General features: G+C 40.0%; 1 long non-coding RNA gene across 1 annotated transcript; it reads left to right on the forward strand.

Annotated features, from left to right (window-relative positions):
• Nucleotides 1-838: 838 nt before the first annotated feature.
• On the forward strand, nt 839-11,130 carry LOC120371486. The gene is made up of 3 exons (XR_005584395.1): nt 839-1,273; nt 9,115-9,266; nt 9,430-11,130. It is a non-coding gene; the product is annotated as an uncharacterized LOC120371486 (long non-coding RNA).
• The last annotated feature ends 10,788 nt before the right edge of the window (nt 11,131-21,918 follow it).

Here is a 21,918-nt window from a genome sequence, read left to right on the forward strand (position 1 = left end):
CTGCGAGGCTATTGGCAGATGCTGCAAGACAGAGTAGCCTACAGGCTGCTCTAACATGCTAGGAAGTGGATTGGAAGTAGGATGGCCACAGGATTAGATTCTCCTGCCCTCTAATCACGTACTGATTATAGCTCAGCCAAACTGGAGGATCTGGCCCAGTGTTTGTACAGTAATTATGTGAATACCTCTATCTTTTGCCATATTAAGTAGCTCCAACTCAATCAAACATACTACATGTCATCTTTAAAATAATAATAAAATATGAAGGGAAAACAATTCTGTTATTTCTAATGGGCACAGATAATAAAGTATCCCTTATTTTTGGAGGACAGACCTCACTTATGATGCAATGTTTATTAATGACTTTGATTTGCTTTTACTGATTACCTTTGCCATATATATTTTAAGTAGATATTGACTTCTGTAGAAGAGAGCATCGATATTTATTGATTTGAGGTGTAAATATTGACCAAGGTGAAACTGAAGTCAGTGTTTACCTTGAGAAACAATAAATCTGGAAGTTCACTGATACACAGTCAGTACACAGTATGTATTAGCATGTGTATGTGTGCATATTCTGAGGGCCAAATTTTCCTCTTAGTTATACACATGAAAACTTGTAAAAACCCAGTGAAGTCAATCAAGTTGGCTGGGTGTTAATGAGGCAAAATTTGGCCACAAAACTCTAATTCTGCATTCATCCTATTGGCCAAAAAGTATCAGAGCCTTGTGGCGAGGTGTCAAATGGTGGCTGGCCCCTTTAAGAGGAGATGGGCCCAGCCCCACCTGTCATATAACCAACTTTCCTCCCCAAGTAGGGAGAATGAGGAGGGTCAGGTGGCCAAATCAGGTCTAGCATAGATAAGGAATGGGCTTTGAGAGAGAAGGTGCCTGAAGAGAAGGGGGTGGGTGCCTGCTGTCCTCTCTTAGTTTGGAGAGGAATAAAACAAAGAGGAAGGCAATCAGTGAAGTGAGGGCTGCAGCTGATTGGGATTAAAGCAGCCTTGAGGAGACTGTGGGGCTCCTTTGTGAGGAAGAGAAGACAGCAGAGAACCAGAGAGGACAGTTCTGCATGTAGGAGGAACCAGGCCTTGCTGGGGACTGGGCAAAAGAGACTTTCCTTTGGACTTAAAGTAGACCTTAAGAAAGGGAACTTTCTTATACTTTTGAACTCTCTATAGTCTTATTAAGGTGCCAGGAGAGAGGAGGTGACCCTGTTTACAAGGGGTTTGAAAAGTTTCTTAAGAAAACTACTGAACACCTGGCAGAGCAGGTAATGACAATTCCTGCTTTTTGAATTCACCTTTTTCAGCTGAAGGTACTGTATTAACATCCAAAATTATAGTCAGCATGAAGCCTAGTATGTATGCTAAGTAACTTAGATTTACTCAGCTAAGGCCTAAATCCTTAAATGCCTCTTGCAGTCAGCCAAGATCAAAATGCAATTGAAAATAAACAATTCTTGGGAAATGGTGGTGGGGGAACCTCCCATCTGTAGGGAATCTGTGAAGGAGAATTCCCCAGCCCTCTGTGTGCTAAATAAATGATTTTTATGTCAGAGGTGTGTACAAGGAAACATGAGGGGGACAAAAAGTGGACGTGTTTCCTGCACATTAGAAAGCAAGCAGTGGTTCCAAGTATAGTGCAAATCTTCACAGCACAAACTACACACAGTAAGAAGCAGCAGGTGTTTCCAATACCCTGGCCCCAGTGCTTAATTTGTAATGAAAGAGGTGCCTGGGTTCAAGCAATTTTTACTTTTTTTTTTTTAAACTTCTGTAACTGACACAGCAAGCCCAGAGGTGCTGGGGCTGTGAAGTGTCAAGCCTAGAGGTGCCAGGGCTCAGCCCTGGCAAGCCCTGCAACAAATTAAGCACTGTCTGGCCCCCATATCCAGCAAGATCTGTCTGCAAGCCAAGTACTTGAGTATTCTAGATCAGCATCACATGTAGGGTCTGAAGATTCTTTTTCCTGAGCTCCAACAAGCTGCAGCAGAATTTCAAGTAGACAAAGCTTTTCTGTTTAGGATTGGGTCCCCATTGAATAAGTATAACTAGACTGTCAGTATGACTTCATTCCTCCAAGATAATACGAGTTAAATATGAAATGGCTGTGATGTGTTTACTGTAAAACAATTTATATACTCTGAATCCAGTTTCATTGCAAAGTGACTAAGTGCACCTGTAACTATGATTTGACTTAAGCGTGCACTAAGTTAAACACAGATGCAGAATATTTTATACAAGTAAAATGTTTAAAAGAATATTGATCTGTATGAACATTATATATAATGGTATTTGTTGGTTAAATCACATACATTTTGTCATATCAATGTAGAAATTAGAACTGGTAATAATAATACTCAGCACTTCTATAGTACTTTTCATCGATAGTCCTCAAAGCATGTTATAGAGGTGGGTAAGTATCACTCTCCCCATTTTAGAGGGGGAAATTGAGCCCCGAGAGTCTTTGCTTTGCTTATAGTCACACAACAAACTAATGATTCCCAATTCCTAATTTCTTGTCCTATTCACTGAGATCAATTAGATAGTCTAATCCATGCTCTTGTTTCTAGTGTTATGTCTGACCTACTCTTAACCACGCATTGAAATAAAAATAAGTTTTACTTAGAACTTGTCTAAACACAAAAGTTGTTCAGCTTTAACTATACTGGATAGTTAGGGTGATGGGTTGAGCGCCCCCGCCCCCCCCACCACTCCCATGAGGGATGCCACCTGATGTGCTGTTCCACTGAGCCTGTCTGTTCCACCAGTCTGTCCTTGCTGGGCCAGGTCCTCAAGCCTGCTCTAGCCCACACACAGGTAAGGCCACACCCAGCTGCAGACATAAACTGAAATCATCTTTATGAGGGAGGATTCAGCTTGGGAATTTACCCAGAACTCATGTGTACACCTCCCTTGGGGTGTAAACCCAAAATAATACTGTCTTGCGCTGTATAGCAAGGTCTGCACAGCGCAAGCTCATAAACAAATTGCCCCCTCCCTCAATGTGGAGAGCTTCCCCTCCTTTCCCCCCCCCACACCAGATATGAATTATACAAACTGGGTTTTTAAATAAACAAGAAATAAGTTTAACTACAAATGGTAATTTTTAAGTGATTATAAGGGATAGCAAACAGAACAAAGGAGATTACTAAGCAATAAAACAAAACATGCAAATTTAGCGTAACACACTCACGAAATGGGTAAGAAATTACATTTTGTAACCTTAAATGTTTTAGGGAGATTGCAGAGTTTCAGCCTGGACTCACCCCCTGCCTTTCCCTTCAGGTGTTTTTAGCAATCTTCCTTCTTGGACAGGGAGGCAATGGAGAAAAGTCCTGGTTGCCTTACTCCCCAGTCTTAAATAGAATTTACATAAGGCGGAAACCCTTTGTTTCCAGTGGAAAAATACCAGCAGTGTCCAAGGTTGTACTCTGTGCCAGGTGACATCATCAGATGACCCTGCAGTGTCAAAGCAACATCCCAGGAAGCTCCTCAGGATGGTGGGAGATTAGTGTCTTCAAAGTTCTATTGTCCTTAAATGGCTCATTCAGGCTGATTGCCCACTGTCCGGTGGGCGTTCCCCCAAAAACACACAGTTGTAATTGTTACAAAGTCAATATTCCTAACCTCGGGTACAGAAATGATACATGCATACAAATTGGATAAACACATTCAGTAGATCATAACCTTTTCAGTGATACCTCACATGACCCATCTTGCATGAAACCTATCTTAGTATTGCCATATATCAGAGCAATGTTTCTGTGAAGAATATAGGGTGTAATGTCACAGTTAGCACAATACAACATCCAGTACACTGGGAGTACTCATAAAATCAAGGAGTTGCAAAACGTCATTTAAAGTCAGGCTAAATCTTCATCATTACTGACAGTTTCCAAATCTTCCTCTAAATCAAATGATTTTGGGCCAGATTTTGGTTCCCCAGCATGGGTATGTGAAGATGCCACACAGTGACGTTACCCATTAATCTTGTTGCTCTGGGCTCAAGGTATAGGAATTGTTGTTGTGGCCAGATGTGTTACTGCCCTGAAAGGGTAGGTTAAATTGGAGTGTTGCCAGGGTCTGAGCTGACTGAGGAAGAGGTAAGAGTCACTTCTAGCATCACTGCCTCCAACATCCTCAGAAACATTGTGCCTGCCACAGCACCCAACAGGCAGAATGGCTCTGGCCACTCTGTCTCTGGTGCGGTGTATCTTTGTATCTGCACTGCTAGCATTGCTCCTTGTTTGCAAGGAGCAATCTAGCACTTAGCAAGGTCTTCGAGATTAATTTGAATTTGTTCCTGGCATAGGGTGTTTCAATAACTGTTCTCATGTTTAGTATTAGAAATATATGTAAACATTTATTTGGTCAGGAAGGATATCATGATCAGACCTGAGCAAATAATACATATAAATTGATTTGACCAGCTTAGTTTCTTTTTCTCCTTTCTGTTTCTCCACAAGTAGCTTACAATGTTCTTGATGATATTTGCTGAAAAAAGTCTGCAAACAACTTTCAGCATGTTGGTTATTTGCAAGCAATTAATTGATTGATTAATTGAAGATATCCCATAGTTGCTTCCAGCTAGAGTTGTGCAACATTTTTGTTATGAAACCCAACTACATGACACTCTCAATGTCTGATTTAGGTAAAAATTCAAAACTCAGTCCAGGTTAGTTGAAAGGTTTGCTAAGTTTCTTGAACATCCGTGTGAAGCTTACAGTGATATTAATTTCACATTAAAACTAGAAGAATGTTGGTGTTTCAGCTGAGTTTTACTTTGTGGTTGGGGGTTTGTTTGAATCTGAAACTCAAAGTAAAACTCAGTATCATGACTAATTGTGTGCAGATGAGAACTCAATAAAAGATCACACAAGCCCCAATAAGCCAAAATAACTCCATTTTGAATGTTCACCTTATTTCCATATAATTGACAAAATATCTGATCTTCTGGCTCTAACAATCAATGATACTTGCTTTGGTTCTGAGTCAGATGATGTTGCTTCTTACAGAAGCAAAGCAATCATTTTTCCTAAAACTTCAAAATATGGTCTTACCAATTTTTTAAAAAGAAAATTAAAGAATAACGCCTAATGCAGTTTATCACTTGATGTTTGGTGGCATATGTATGCCACATGATGTAAATACTGACAGAGCACTGCACTGTTCTCTCCTTTCTTATGAGAGTAGATAAGGCTATTTTTGTCAACAGGTAGAAATGTTTCACAATACAGAACTTGGATACCTTATTAGCGCTGAGTGTTTGGCAGTCTCAAATAGGCAGAGTGAGAAAATCAGGTGTTCATTGTATAATCTGTCATGTTCATCAGAGGCTTGTCTGGATTTTCATGAACAGATTCTCTTCTATTGTATGTGTGTCTATCAACCCCTTCTTCTCACCCCAACCAAAATCCTCAAACCCCATGTTCAAAGAACTTCAAGGTCGCAAAGTCTCACACTCAGAAGTTTGGAAATGCCAGTATTAAGGCTGCGTATGGAACCTTAATTTGGCCTGCTTCTATAAGTGCATGTAACTAAAGAGGGTATCCTAATGCAAATGCTTAAGGGGGCTGACTGAAAATTGTACAGGCAGCTTGTCATTGCCAAACTTTTGAGTGCTTGACTTTGCAACCTCAGTGTTCTTTTAACATTGTTTTTTAAATGTAATTTCCTATTAAAAATTAATATTTAAATTTTGCATCGTGAAACAGTATTGACCCCCACATGGGTAATCCACAGGGTTGGGTTCTTAATGTTCACAGCCTTCTCCTGTACCACTTGGGCTAACGGTAGCTGGTAGCAGGAGAAGGCTCTTGTCTTCTATGTGGAGCTGTCACTAGAAGGGTATGGAAACACAGCACTGGTAGTCACATCTATTTGCTAGGCAGCAAAGGAATGTTGAGTCTCATAAATAATTGGTTTAGCTCCAGGTTTGGGAGTGAAGCACGCTGTAGTGTACAGACCCTTCTGCCCATGTTCCCCCAATCACTCCCTGTCCCCTGCTTCTATTCCCAACTCCCCTGTCCACATCACCCACTCAACTCCTGACTCTGACTGTCCCCCTGCTCCTATCCTTCTGCCCCATGACTTCTGCCTTCCCCTCCACTCTATACTGCCCCCATGTTTCTATGTTCTCCTGTATCTGTCCTCACCTCTCAGCCCCCACTCACAACCCTCTTTGCCCTGGTTCTTATCCCCCTCCTTTACCCTCATTCTTCACCCATTGACATTCAAATCAAGCTGCTTCCACAGTGTCTGTCTGAGCACCAGCAGGGGGAGCATGGAGAGCACAAGAAAGTCTCCCTGCTCTCAGTTCCGGTGCCCAGTACCACAGTGGCACCCTGGCAGCCCACGGATGACAAGTCATGCCCATGACATGAGGGCAACCCCTCTGCCAAATTTCAAGTCCCTGCTCCAGAGTTTTGAGGCACTAAAGCTTCTCACTGAAACAGTAAGTCTTATTGGGCAAAACATGTTGTTCTCTAATCACCCTGTTGGAAACAACTAAATCATTTTAGCTGAAACTTTTCAAAAGAATTTGGCCTGAGGCAGACTCCCAGCATAGGAAACTTTATCCCAAACAGTATAGGTTTGGCAAAGTTATAAGCAACTGAAAACAGGATTTTTATAATAAATGTCAGGAAACCTTAACTGTAAACTGTGCTGTGTGGGACTTTCAAATGCCCTGGGGTGGGATTTTTAGAGCTGCCAATCTTGTAACTTCACAACTACCTGTGGAACATTCTGTCAGAAGTAGAATAACCAAAATATATCCATTGCTGATGGGCATTCTTTAATATGTATCCATATTTGTCTTAATAGGGTAGTATCTCTAGAATCTTCTGCTACAGCAATATGAATAGTCCCACTTGAATTCTTTCAAACTTTGTCCTACTTGAACAATCTTTGACTGGTGATATAAGCTCCTCTTTAAAGATCTCCAAAATATTTTCACAGTACAAGGCACCATTTTCATCGGCACCATGCCAATTTTCTGCTATTGTTCAAAGTAAACATTGTGGTGGTTTAATGCATGAACCTATAGCAATTGTGCATACACAGTGCTTTCTTAAGTGCCAGATGGTCACATACATTCATTGGATATCAGAATTAAATGACAAAGGAAGAAAGACACATTTAAAAACTGTTCTAAAAGGCTGTGGAGAGCAGATTGGTGGCTATAATGAAGTCATGTGAGAGAAGGCTCATGCCCCTCCCCTTAATGATCAAAGTTCTAATGTGTGTAACAAGATTCTAATTGCGGAACACTATAAAAAACATTGCAGGGAGTATAACCTTTGGAACACAATGGATGACAACACCTATCCATTGCTTGATTCCTGTCAATCCTCCTCCTTCCTCTTTCCTTCAGAAGGAAAAGGAATTAGATAAATTGATATTGGTATCAAGTATCAGAGGGGGTACGTGTTAGTCTGGATCTGTAAAAAACAAAAAGAGTCTGGCACCACCTTATACATGCTAGAGAAGTTTCTGCAGGTGCTTCATTGGGTTCAGATGCAAGTTCTCTTTGCAAGTCTTGCATCTTGCATCTGAAAACCAAAAGTTCACCTGCGCATGCTCTAGCATCTAGTATTACAGGTGCCAGTGTTTGCTTTTTGGGAGAGGTAACAGTCAAAGAAGAGGAGGGGTATAAGAAGAAAGTAGGAAGAGTAGAGGAAAAGATATTTGAAGGACTGACTAACTATTGACGCTTAGTGTTTATTTGGAACAAGTACCTATGATAAAAACTTCAGCATTTCCTATCTGAATAATCCACGTGCCAGCCACTATTTTGTAAGAAGAAAAGAATTAAGACAGTCCTTTACAAAGCTCTCCATATGAGCAGCATATGTGCTAGTAGCTGGGGGACAGACTCTGCTCTGAGTCACATCCAGTGTAGCCCTACTAGAGTCACTGAGTTCCATCAGATGTAAGTAAGGGTAGGACTTGGCCCTGGGTGACTCCATTTGTAATCAAATGGAAAATCAATATGACTTGACAGGTGTGCAGCTGTGATGCTCACACTGACTTCAGAGCCCATTTCCCTCTCCTATGCATGACATCAGCAACTCATGAGTCATTCTGAGTAGACAGGAACATTAGTGGTTTCCACATTTACAAATTGGAAAATCTTGGACCAGATTATATAATATCTCTAATAGAGAAATGGCCCAGAAAAACAGCAAAGCATATACAGTAGGTTGTCTCTTCAGGGCTATCCATGTATTTAAAAACATTTTCATGCATCTTGTGACAATTTACTGTGTTATATGAACTACAGTAGCAATCACAACTGAAAAGAATAGTCAAGAGTGACAGAGTACAAGACAATCTTTTACTGAAGAAACCACCCTGACAAACTCTGATGTACTTTGATCAGTTTTGAGATAGCATTTAAAATATGGAAAACATGTTAAGTGAATTAACTTGTGAAAGGTATTGGATTGAAAGCCCTGATGATGCACATCCTCTGTTGATTCACCGAGCTGGCAGAGTGTGAATAGCAGTACTGCAGGCTTCCCTGCACTGCTGTCAGGTGTTAAAAAAAAAAAAAAGTGCCAACCAATGATAACTGTGATGGTAACTTTGAGAGGTTGAAACCACCAGCTCATGTCTAGAGCTGAGCAAAACTCAGTTGTGATTTGCAGAGGTTCCTGCTCAGAGCTCTCAACTGTAAGGCATCTTACATTGCTGTTTTTCTCCGATGCACAGCATTCTCCTGTGTTCCCCTCGAAGGGATGCTGGCTGGCTGCGGGGTGGGGGGAAATGTTCCTGTTGTTGCAGGTCTCCAAGGCTTCCTATCTCTATCTTTCCCCATCTCTCCACCAGACAAGAGAGCTGCCCAGGAAGTGATATTATATTTTTAGGTAGGAGAAAGATTGACTCCCTATTCATGAGAGGGCAGGGAGGACTGAGAAGATCTGTCTCTGAGCTGGTGGTAGGGTGACCAGATGTCCCGATTTTTATAGGGACAGTCCTGATATTTGGGCCTTTTTCTTATATAGGCTCTTATTACTCCCCCCCTCCCCCACAACCCATCCTGATTTTTCACACTTGCTATCTGGTCAGCCTAGCTGGTGGGCTCTTTCTATTTCCTCCCATTCAGGCTTCTGTGTCACAGGAGGAGAGCTGAGCAAGGAGCCCAGAAAAACTGCAGCAGTAGCAGGACCAACTTCTCCACCGTTTTCCTGGAGAGGAGCAGCAGATTGAAGGTCCACAGGCGACAGTGTGCAATGCAACAGCTGCACCAGCCCTAAAGTAAGGGTTGGGGCTGTTTTAGTTTTGGGGGTGGGAGAAGGGCAGTCAGCAATAATGTGGGACGAGGCAGATGGAATTAACTGCATGTCACTGGGTTGAATGGGTTGGCTGTACTAATTGACTTTGGAGACAGTTACAGCAGGTCCTTACTTTCCCCCTCCAGACTTTCTTCCTCTGATGCCCCATGAGACACCCGCAGAACAAGAACCTCTCCTCTGGCAGGGCCTCCCAAATGACCCAAAGTGAAACCAGTGTATTTCTTTGCATCACACCATAAACAGTATTTTTTTGTCTGAAATATGTTTTAAGACTGCTTTCTCACCTTGAATCAACTTAACCAGCTCTGCAATCTGTAAACAGCTGTCCCTACAACCTGTTGCAATTAACTTGGTACAGATTGCAAAACTGCCTTAAGGCTGTTTTCTCACTGTGCAAATCAAGTTTTAATGTAATCTTTCAATTATGGTGCAACATGAAATGCATGCCCACATTTTGGTCACTTTTTACACATTTCAATGCATGTGTCTCACACTGGCAGTTCTAAGGACTGAGAAGCATTGTTTATACCAAGCTTTCAGTTTTGGTTTCAGTTCAATGGATTCACACTTGGAGTTTCACCTTGACTTTCAGTTTTAATCAATCCCACAGATTGAAAACTAAACAGGCCTAGTTTCATGTGAAAACCCATGCAAACTAAGCTTCAAACAAAAGCATAAACTAGGTCTGTGTTCATGCAATTTTTAGCAAACTGGGCTCAGATTTGTAATGCAACCAGGCCAGATGGACATGAGTTTAAATGAAAAGTTTGTACAACTCTGTTCATCTCATATCTTCCACCAATGAGAATAACTTTTAATTCATTTCTGAATGGGGCTGGATTTGAACTGGTAACATAGATGAAAGCCTCATTCTCCCATTCACTGACCCATCTGCATATTCTCTGTCACATAATCTAATGGCCCAGATCTCTTTTTCACTTCTCAAGCAATGCAAAGTGGCCAGATTCTGGCTGGAAATGGACAGTGAAGAATTTCCCTTTCAGAGGCAAGCTCCCTTCTGCAATAATGCTGGTGGAGCCTGCCCAACCAGCAGGCTCGCCACCCCAACCCCGGTGTAGGGAGCATGGTGTGGGAGACAGATGCAGCAGCACTCTGTTACACTGATTCTCCACTAGCCTTAGCTTCTCTAATTAATACTGGGACAGGCCTGGCACTGAATCAGTGAGAACTGAACCCAATATGTAATTCACCCTAAGGATGCAAAGGAGAGCTGAGCTGTGCTGTGCAGCTGTCTTCTGTGACACATTGTCAATACAAAAATAAATACTGAATGGAAAGAGTACAACCCAAATGCTCCCTTATTTCACTGAAAGTGGTCCTAAAGCTTTTCAGGTATTGTTCATGTGGTGATTATTTTATGGAGAGCTAAGAGATTGTTTGACGGAGTCATAAAAATTCTCAGTTGTCAAAAATCTCAGCAACTGATTGTATGTATTGTACATCATCACAAATTTGTAGTTTCCTTTAGTAGAAACATTTAATTGCCAAAATAGATCTTTAGGAGTGAGTGTGTGTGTCATTCTTTTGTTGTTTTTTAAATGCAAAGGATTAACTCATTTGAAGTAGTAAGTAATAAGATTATAAACATTCATCCTAAGTGTCAACATGTCAATTTTAGTACACCGTACCAGAGAGAGGCAATAGTGTGCATGCGCAGAAGCAGGAATATAGGTGCCTTTTACTGCAAAAACATAAGAGCTGAATGAGTTTAGGTGCCTAAAGAGTTAGGCAGTAGCCAAGAGGGAGTTTTGTGGATCGCAGTAGTGGTGCCTAAAAATGGGATTTAGGTGCCTAAGTGTCTTTGTGGATCTTATCCCTAGGGCTTGGTTTTCCAGAGGCTCTGAGTACTCACCACTCCTAACTGAAGTCAACAGGAGCTGAGGGAACCCAGCATTTCTGGAAATCAGGCCCTGAGAATTCTGGGAATAGAGCACAGATCATTTGACTCTGTCCTGCACCTTAACTACAGGAATATTCCATTTCTGTGAAGAAACCAGTTTAAACTGTCTTAAAATGTATTTTAGAAATACACACCACTTTTTTTTTAAAGAAATGTTAAATAAATGATTAGAAATTAACATTTACTGACACTTTAAAATTGGCTAATTTTAGTCAGCCTAGATTTACAGTGTCTTTCACTTGACATTAACAGAGGAGACAGCAGGCTGGGAAATTATAACAGTAGCTCTGAAGAAGGGAGACAAAAGTAACTGCTGCACCTGGTTCATTAGCACTGTAACTACTTCTCAACTCTTCAGCTGTTAACTGGCCATCAATAATTAATTTGCATAATAAAAGACATGAAACAATAGCTTTTTCCTGTTTAAAAATATTGATTTATTAATCACTTGACCAACTGATAGCTAATGGATAGTTTACATTTTACTGACATCATTATAGTTATTAGCAGGACTCTGTACATACAGGGCCAAACCCTTTGCCCAGCACTCAGTGCAAGTCACTGGTCTGGCCACTGTGGAGAAATCCTTCCTGAAGTCCCTGAAGTAGCAATGGAGTTATTCCATGGAGGCTAGCGCTAGCTCAGCCTAATAGATGAAGTAACTTTTTTTTTTTTTTTTTGGTAGGCCATTACATGATCCCCTGAATGGAGAAAATATGGTGGGAGCAGATCTGCCAACCTTGCCTATCCCCCTAACCTACCCAGACCCCAACCCCTCCTGCTCCATGCGTCCAGCCCCACTCCGGCACTGCAGTAGTGTACCAGTTCCACTGCCCTTGGAGCTTCTGCACTCAAGGTCCGGAGGATGGAGCTGGATTTGTCTCAATTTTGCTCTGGTTATGGCTGGATTAAGCTTGCCTTGGTTTCCAACAGTGAGATCTGTGGAAGTAATATGATGAACACAGAGGAGTCGCTATTGGGGAAGTTCTGGGGAGCACTATGTTCATCCAGGTGCAATGCCTTAGAGTGCAGCCTGTGTGGCCACCCTTTGGAAAAGGTCATCACCCCTTCTCTGCTGTACAGGGCCAGCACTATTGACTATTATGGAGGGGATTGAAGCCAAAGTCCTCCTTCCTCTAATTCAAGAGATAGCCAGCAAGTGGAGATTAGACTTCTGAAGTGGTTGAACAGCAGTCTCTGAGGGCAAGGACTAGGATTTAGTATGCAGACCTTGCATGGGGTATGTGGAGGTGATGGGAGAGGTTCCTTGTGCCTTCTTGGCCTTGCCAAGCCAGGCACAGTGGGGCTCAGAGTTTAACATTCATGGGCATTTTAGTCCATCCATTTTACAGACACACAGTTGTACTTGACTACAATTATGTAACCTCTTACATATGTTCATTCCTGGTCCTACAAGTCACCTGCTAGTCTGTCAGTGAGGGGGGAATAAATCTCTAGACAACATATTTTCTTTTTTAAAAGAATTATTTTGCGCTTTTTTCCATGTTGGTCTTTCTGACGAGCCACATCAACTCTGGTCTTTCTTTTAATGTAATATAAAAGCCGCTTCTCGGCTCTTTGAGCTCAGATCAAGTGTAGAAAAATCATTTCCCCTCTCAATTAATGAAGTTTTATATTGTTATTTGTCATAAGCGTTAAAGTTGTTCAGTTGTCCATAGAGTCTTCTAAGGTTCTGCAGTACTAATGTTTTTTTTAAAAAGCCTTAAATATTTTTGAGGAAAGAGTCTTTCAGTCACCCCCTTCCAAAAAAGAAAAAATATATTTTTTCCCCACTCCTTTTGAAGTCACCTCTGAGTCAGGGAACTACGTGATTGTTTTATTCCCAGACTGGTGCTCTAGCTCAGTTTCATTTTAAACTGTCTATACAGGCCTGGTTGTAATGTGGGATAATAAATGAGCTATAGTTTTACTGGGAGTGATTCTATTTTTGACATAGTAGGCTTGGAATGATGATTGGTAGGCTTGCACTAATAAATCTAAGGTAAATTTTTCAAACATCCCTAAGTGACTTAAGAGCCTAAGGGCCATTGACTTTCAACAGCTTTTGAAAATGTTACACATAAGTGATTGATTTTGTAAACCCCAAATTTATTTCATTGTCCTTAATATTTAAAATCAAATACAGAACTCCATTGGACTCAGTGGGGCAGGATCAGACCTTTAATCTTTAAGGGACCAATCCTTTAAAGTGCTCAGAGTTCACCACTTCATTAACTTTATATTTTAACAACTTAAAAAAATAAAGTAACTTTTTTTTTAATGAAAAGATGTTTTGACCTGAAAAAATGGAACGTTTTCATTTTGAAAATGTCAGAGTGGAATGTTTTGACAATTTTCAATTTTTTTTCCTGGGAACAGTTTCGGTTTTGATGAATCAGCATTTTCTAATGAAAAAACTCTTAAATTGGTAAATAAGTCAAATTGTCCTGTAGACACTTTTGCCTGTGAGTGACTTCACTCATGTGAGAAGCCCTATTGCTCTCAATTAGTCATGTTGGTAAGTGTTTGCAGGACTGACCCTTAACACTGTGCGATTATCCCATTAGCAAGAACTGTCAGGGTAATTTGGCCCCACAGGTGCATTAGGACTGGTACAGGGATGGGGAGGGGGATGTATTTCCCCCTATTCTGAGACTGCTGTGAATTGGGTACCAGTTTGGGAACTGTCTTGGGCTTGGGAAGTTCTGAAGGTTGCTCTAACTTGTATCCCTACTGCAGTGGCCCTAAAGAGTGGTTGCTGTGGCACAGAATTGCTAAGAAATGTTACCCTGTGCACTCGCTTTTTGCCCTCTCCAGATCACCCTGGAATGCTCTCTGCACTGGGTCCTTGTGTGAGAAGAGGGCTGAGGGGGTGCAGAGCTGGCTCTGTTCCCTTCATAGAGGGCATCTTGTGATGAGTGTGTTCTCTGGGGGAAAGTGCCACAGGATAACCTTGAATCAAGCCCTCTCTCTAGTAGTATTTGCAGGATTGGGTTCTAAGGATCAAGTTCTGCCCTCAGTTACACCCATTAGGTTATATTAAAGTCAATGGAGTCCCGTGGCTGTCAACTGTTGGGCAACAAAGTGATTCATGTTTGTGTTAGGATTATGGATCAGAATGTAAAGGTATTTATAGTACTTCACTTATAAGAAAAGCTATTCATTGTCAAGAGGGCTGTCATCAGTGTTCTGGCTGGCTACATGAACTGTTAAATGGAAATCTATAGGACTGGGTTTTTTTCTCCCTTTTTTTTTTTAAAGGAACACAGTTTAGTGCTGGTGGTAGGCACCTTGGGATTTTTAATAATTATGATGCTTGTTAATAAATTACTACCATCTGTGCCAAAATACACCTCACCTGCATGATCAATTTGCCTCAAAGCACATGATCAGATTTTCCTGTTCCCTAATTTATTTTCCCAGTTCTGCATCTTTGTTCTCACAGTTGCTTTTTCCAAGACATAACAAACATTAGCAAGCAACTCTGTAAAACTCCAAATATCCTCTTCCCAGTATCCTCTTCCCAGTATCATCCCTTGCAGATCCATGCAAAGAAGAGGCCCTAAGGTGGGCCTACATAGTTAGGCCTCGACCTAGTTAAGCCAGTCAATTTATCTGAGTACAAAAAGTGGATTGCTATCACCTCCCCGCTATCAGCCTGGACCAGTTGCACTTAGCTACTAACTTTATTAAACAGAAGTGCATGCTCTGTGGCCTGTAGCCATTTTCGGTATATATCTGGGGTGTCCTCATTGTTTCCTACCATAAGCAATTTTCAGGTATAACTGCATTTGTTTCAGAGACCATCTGTTGTAATGAATATTGCAGCAAGTGGGCAAAGACTGAAATTTCTCGTGCCAGTGTTCCCTATTAGAGAAGACTGAGGAGGCCAAACTGTCTGACTAACTTAAATATCCAAAATAATTCAGCTTTATGTAGCCAATTCTTTGCCTCTGAGAAGCTATAATGCGCTGATTTAAAAAAAACCCATTATTCCAAATGTTTGTATTATTTAAATTTCTTGTTATTTATAGATGTTCAATACAACTTGACATGAAGCCTTATATTACTTTTATTCAGCCACTGGCAGGAAAATGGTATGTCTGAATCATCACAATGATTTCCACAATGTTCCCTGTGAGTTTTCAGGGGTGTCTATATTATATGTATGCTTATTCCATCTAGTCTGTTGGCTTGAATCCATCCAGTTTTCTTTTTCCACATTCACTTTCTTTAGTTCTTCATGCATGACTGATATGAATGACAATTTAATTGTACTGATTAATTATGCATCCAAAGAAGTGAGCTGTAGCCCACGAAAGCTTATGCTGAAATAAATTTGTTAGTCTCTAAGGTGCCACAAGTACTCCTGTTCTTTTTTTGATTAATTATTGTAATTCAAATCAGTCCTCTCCTCTTTGCAATCTGCTGTTCGAGTCACAGTAGACAAAACAATGCATGTGTGTACTCGTCCTGATAATGCAACCTTATGCATTAAGGAAAAAACATTTAATACAGTGGAACTTTTGCTGGAGTAGAAACTGCAAAATTGGGCCTATCAATAGGAAACAGTGCACATGTATGATTTGTTTGCTTTGAGTCTAACAAACTGCATATCTGTTTCTAAATCCCAGTACTCTGGGATTTTATTCCCAGTTCTTTCTCTTGCTTAGTGTGTGACCTCCACCAACTTGTTTAACAGATCTGTGCCTCAGTTTCTCTTTATATAAAATGAGGATAACACCACCTATGCAGCATGGTGAGACCACTCATTGCATCCTTTCATCATCCCCAAGGGTGCCTCTGCAGTTACCCAGTCCTGTCTTCTCCTTCACAGGGCTCCTTAAACTCCACACAATCCAAAGGAAGATTAAAACATTTCAGGTTATGCAGTCCACACTGGCACTCCAGGTCCTAATCCCATTTCAGTGTCTCTCCCCTTAGTTGTGGGAGGGGGGGAGGGGTTGGTGGTCCCAGTCCTCTTTCCCAGAGCTGGGTCACAGTTCAATCTCTTTGCAGGAGCCAATCTTGCTTCCTGCAACAACTTCTTCAGCCAACTACAGCATCTCTGGCTTCTGAGCATTCCCTTCTTGCCTCTGGCAGTGTCAACAACCCTTTTTCAACCACACCTTTTCTATGCAGCTTCCTGTTGCCTTTTATACTTGAATTACCTGATTCCCCTCAAGTGAGACTCATCTTGTAATCAGAGCTAGCTTAGCCCCAGGGTCTCCAACCCAAAGGTAAGCTCCTTGTTACAACCCATCTATATAGTGTGCTTTGAAATCCTCAAATGAAAGGCACCAGGTAAACACTAATTATTTTTCATACTCTGCTTTGTATGGTTCAGCTTGCCAAAAAACAAGCAACAATGAACATTATTATATTATGAATTTATATCTGGTTGGAGCCTGTGGGGTTACAAGAAGGGATGAGGGAGGATGGTAAAAGGGTAGAGAATACAGATGAAGAAAGGAAAGAAGAGTGTCAAAGAGAAAGTATGAGATGAGACATTAGGGAGAAAGGGGAAATGAACAGGAGAAAGTAGGGGAAGGAGAGCAAACAAAGGTTGAGAAAACCATCTTGGCAGATACTGTTGTCATTATAAGAAAACAAAGAAAAACATGATAGTTGAGGTCTAGTTCAGCTGATCTAAACAATAATACTTATTTTATGTAAAGAGCAAGAAGAAAAGGGAAACATGTTTCACATCTGTTTTTCAGATACCTTACAGGTAAGGACTCGTAGACCTCCTGCCAAGTATATGATTCAAATCCAACTCCTTGCCTTCACATCTTTTGTATTAATAGTATTCTTGAGAGTTGAATGATAGCTTAAAAGCATTGTGGTTACATTCCTAGAACATAATATGGACAGCTAGTTGCTCTCTGGGAGTTTTAAAAGCTGTCACTTTTATAACTGAATTAAATCTGGAGTTTTCATACCTGAAGTTTAATATTTTGGTTGCTTTATTTTCATACCTCAGCACTTTAAATAAAACTAGTTGTGTTTATTCTAGGAACATTTTAACTCTTGCTACCTTAGTTTATATCCTGAAAACCACCACCATTTCAGAGCATGTGGGGTAAAATGACAGGCCTGGCTAAGCCTTTATCACTTTAGGAAACTGAATTCTTCTACTCTAGTTGTCCAACCAAGGGCGGCTCTAGCCATTTCGCCGCCCCAAGCATGGCGGCATGCCGCGGGGGGCGCTCTGCCGGTTGCCGGTCCCGCAGCTCCGGTGGACCTCCCGCAGACGTGCCTGCGGAGGGTCCACTGAAGCCGCAGGACCAGCGGACCCTCTGCAGGCACACCTGCGTGAGGTCCACCGGAGCCGCCTGCCGCCCTCCCGGGGACCAGCAGAGCGCCCCCCACGGCATGCCACCCCAAGCACACGCTTGGTGTGCTGGGGCCTGGAGCCGCCCCTGCGTCCAATGTGGTTGTTCAGGAATTCTTTAATTGAATTCTTTATTCTAATTCATCCTCTAATGCAGCCTAGTTTGTCAATTTTGTTACTCAAAATTACCAAGCAGATAACATCCAAATTGTAGTATTATTGTATTTATTTATTTATTGTTCTTTTGTGTCATTATGGGTGCTATGAAGTCACAATTCATATGTACACAAAATAAATCTTATTGTCAATAAAAACTGAAAACTGAGAGAAGGGATGGAGGAATATCAGAATTACTTCAATTTTTTTTAAGTTTCCAAAATAGAAAGCACTGTATAGGCTAAAATGGCCATAGCACTTACTTAAACATATAAGTAAACATGTAACTTCAGAAGAACCTGAATCATCCTAATATGTTGAAATTCTGAAAGACAACTCAAGAAAATAACTCCATTTTGTCATAATTTACCAAAATAGTTTTTCATGATTTTACAAACTAGTACCTGCAATAACTAGTGAGTGAGCATAAGAACTCCCAATGGTTATTTCCATTTCAAGCAACCCAATAAAATGTTTACATGTGTTCGCAATATATTTTTGATTAGCTATACTTCTGAAGAAACAATCAAACCTGCAAAACTTGAATTAACTTTTTGACTAACCTGATAGATGTACAGTTTTTGCATCAGATGCCATTATAGCGATACCATTTGACTCATGGCCCTGCTCCTCCTCCACTAGAGTCAATAGCTTTTCCATTTACTTTAGTGAGTGTCAGATCAAGCCCCATGTATGGAAAGTTAATCATGTGGCGTGCCTGTTCATCCGAAGCATAGCCCCTTGATTTCCCTCTTCTTGGTGCAGTAAAATCCTGAAACTACTATCTAACTTAAGAGAATGTAACATTTTAAACTAAAGGTCTTTCATACAAGTCTGGTGCCAGATATGACAATTTAGATAAATTGAGTAGCTCAACTGACATCAATGAAGTTATGACAATTTGTGCCAGCTGAGCATTAGATAAAATCCTGACTCCACTGAAGTCAGTAAAGCCAGAACACCCCGCATTGTCTCATGTCTATTAAAAATACATATTTTCTTCTGTAGTATATTTACAGAATCCATTCACGATTCCTTGCCTGCCATCTGTGCTAGTTTCCATTTTTAAACCAACCCAATGGTTTCATCAGGATAGTTGGACGGGGTGACCATGAGCAGAAATGGTGAACATTGAAAGTAGTATATAGATACTGGCAGCATTTTTAAAGGCTAGGAAGATATTCTCAGTAGCTTCTGTTCTGGGAGTTTTGCAGGTATGTGGTTTTGGGATCTCTGGATGGTCACTTACCTATTAAGAATGAGAAAGTAATGTGCAATGAATGTGTTCAGTGAATGTTCCTTTTGTTGTCGAGATAAACTGATTTTTTTTTTATTATTTTTTTTTTTGCAAATAAAGGATTTGATCCTACAACTTGCTCCATGAGAATGACTTCAACTGGGCTCTGCGTATGTGTCTTCACAGAGCAGTTTACGGGATTGGAGTCTTATTCTTTATTCATATTTATTCACTGAATAATTTCAACTGACAATTCTTGATTTGTAGATATGGACATGTGATAATCAAATTCAGTGTTGGCTAGTTATATTGGACCTATACAGGTCACATAGTATTGTTTCTGGTCCCTGTATAGATGACCATAACTCTCATAATAATAAGCTTTCTGGTGCAAATATTCACATTTTGTACATAAACTTCACTTTCCAGGAATATTCATTGATATTCAGCTAAAATTCATTGAATCAGATTCTCTGCTGGGGTAAATTGATGCAGCTCCATTGACTTTAATGGAAGTGTACCATTTTACACCATCAGAAAATTTGGCCCACTGTTTTCACAAACCTTTCTGCTGGGAAATATGTTCATGGAAAGCAAACGCAAAGAGGAGTGAACATCGCCAAAAAGAACTCAAACATTATTCAAACAAATATTCACAAACACTTTTTTTGAGGAATTTGTTCATCTGTTATAAATGGGTCTAATTTAGATGCTATTTTCCCAGGATATTCAAATCACATTGTAGAAAATTGCAAAAATGGTAAATCTGCTCAAATGCAAGAACTCCATGGCTAGAGAAAATGATGATGTGGGATTTATTTCACAGCAACATGACTAGTGAAGCTGTCCATCTTCAGTATAACGTACAAAAATTGTTTATGGTTAACTTCAATCAGTTACATATATTGTGTTTCATTGCATTTGTATTATACCTGTTCTGTTAGCTATTGGCAGCAGCAGGCATTTATTGGTTAAAACTTTCAACATATTTTCCCCTGCATATCAGAATTTCTTGTTGTTGTCCCATCAATTTTAAAAAAAAAGTTACTACTAAAAAGGCATTATAAAAAGATATTACATTTCAAATGAAACACCACCACCAAACAAATACACAAGACAGCAAATAAAATTAGGAGAATAAATCAAAATATATAGGTAAGAAAACCAATACAAATGCCCTTTGACTGTGCTATCCTTATCATATATATGCAGTTGAGTGCAGTCTCCTTATCTATATAAAATAGCTATAGCAAAAAAAAAAAAAAACCCACTAATGGTGTAGGCCCCAATTTAGCAAAGTACTTAAATACATGCTTAATTTTAAATTTGTGAGTAATCCCATTAAGCTTTGCTTAATAGAAGCCTAAATGAATTAGAATTTAGAAAACCTTTTCTTTTGCAGATAGAAAGTTATTTTATACTCACCAAGGAATAACAAAATATTGGTTTATCATGCATGCATGCTCTCTGAATAGTCAGTCATATTTACATTACTGTTACACATAACACTTTCACGAGAAAAATCAATATTCAACACTTTATCACCAATCAAAACTGTTCTGAGCTGAAACTTAGAGGTTCTCTATCTAGAAATTAGTTTGTATAATTTAGTCAAAATTTGTTCAGCTAATTCTTTTTCCAGAGGAAAAATGTATACTTTTACTGGTTATCTTTATATGGTCTTCTAGCAAAACAAATAAAAGTTTACTTTTGTAAATGCTTCTCTGATACTGTGGAAAATTATAGGTCAAATTCTCAACTAGTGTAAATCAATATCCCTCAATTTTAACTTTGCATACTCAGAATAGTCCCACTGACACTGATGTACAATTCTAAGCCCAGGCATATGTGTCTGCAGTATGGGTGTTTTAGATTGCAAGTTCCTCAGATAGAGACTCTCTAATTTTGTTGTTGTTTCTGGGAAGCACCATGTACATTTATAATGCTATATAATTCATTAAAAAAAACACATTGATTTCAGTAGAAACTTTTTGAATAAGTATTTCCTATGCACATTTAGTCAAGTGTGTGTGCGTGTCTTTTCTCCCCCCACCCCTTAAAGGTTACTGACATCTTATTCCACAAAGTATGCCAGTGGCTGTTCTCTGGCTCTATGGGGGACCACAAGGGTCACAAGACATTAGAGCTAAACTGTTTTCGATTTAAAGTGTGTATCTATTAATTTAACTAGCTTCATAAATAAACAAAATGAGTAAAGCCATTATTTTTTAATGTGAGGTAGATGAGAACAGAAGTAAGGGAAGAAAGATGGTATGTTTTCTAATGATACTGAATGTCATACTTAGTTTTAATGTGATGGTTCTTTCTAACTCGGCACAACATACCATATGCCTACTATTATCCATGTTACAATAGAACTCCTGTGGATTAGACCCTGCAACATGCTGAGCACTCAGGGTCTGATCCCGTGAAGCACTTAAGCATCCACCTGCCTTTAGGTACATAAAAAGTCCCATTGCCTTAAAATTAAGCAAATGCTTAAGTGCTTTGGTGGACTGGATACTGACTAGAGTTGGCAGTTCTCTAAAATAAAAAAAGTTTTGGGTCAACCTGAAGTAAACATACTAAGCAAACTGAAAAGTTTGAAAAAATAGGGGCAGGTCAAACAAAACATTGGATTAGACCTGAAATTAACATTTTAATTTTGAGCTTTTAAAAACATTTTAAATAAAATTGAAGGAAATTTTAAAATGAAGTCATTTTGACTGAAACAAACAAAATCTGTCAAAACTAAACTTTAGAGGCACTGGTTGACTACAATTAATTGGGTGAAAGTGACATGAATTCACAAAATGTTTGTCAACCCAAATCTGCATTTTTCTGTGGAAAAAGGTTTGGATGGAAATTTTCACCTACCTCTAATCCTGAATGTTCAGCACCTTGCAGGATCAAGCCCCAAGAGCTTAGCATGGAACCTGTAAGGAATCCTACATTAGGTAACGACA

This window comes from Mauremys reevesii, linkage group 9 (genome assembly GCF_016161935.1).
Source record: "Mauremys reevesii isolate NIE-2019 linkage group 9, ASM1616193v1, whole genome shotgun sequence".
Taxonomy (NCBI): Eukaryota; Metazoa; Chordata; order Testudines; family Geoemydidae; genus Mauremys; species Mauremys reevesii.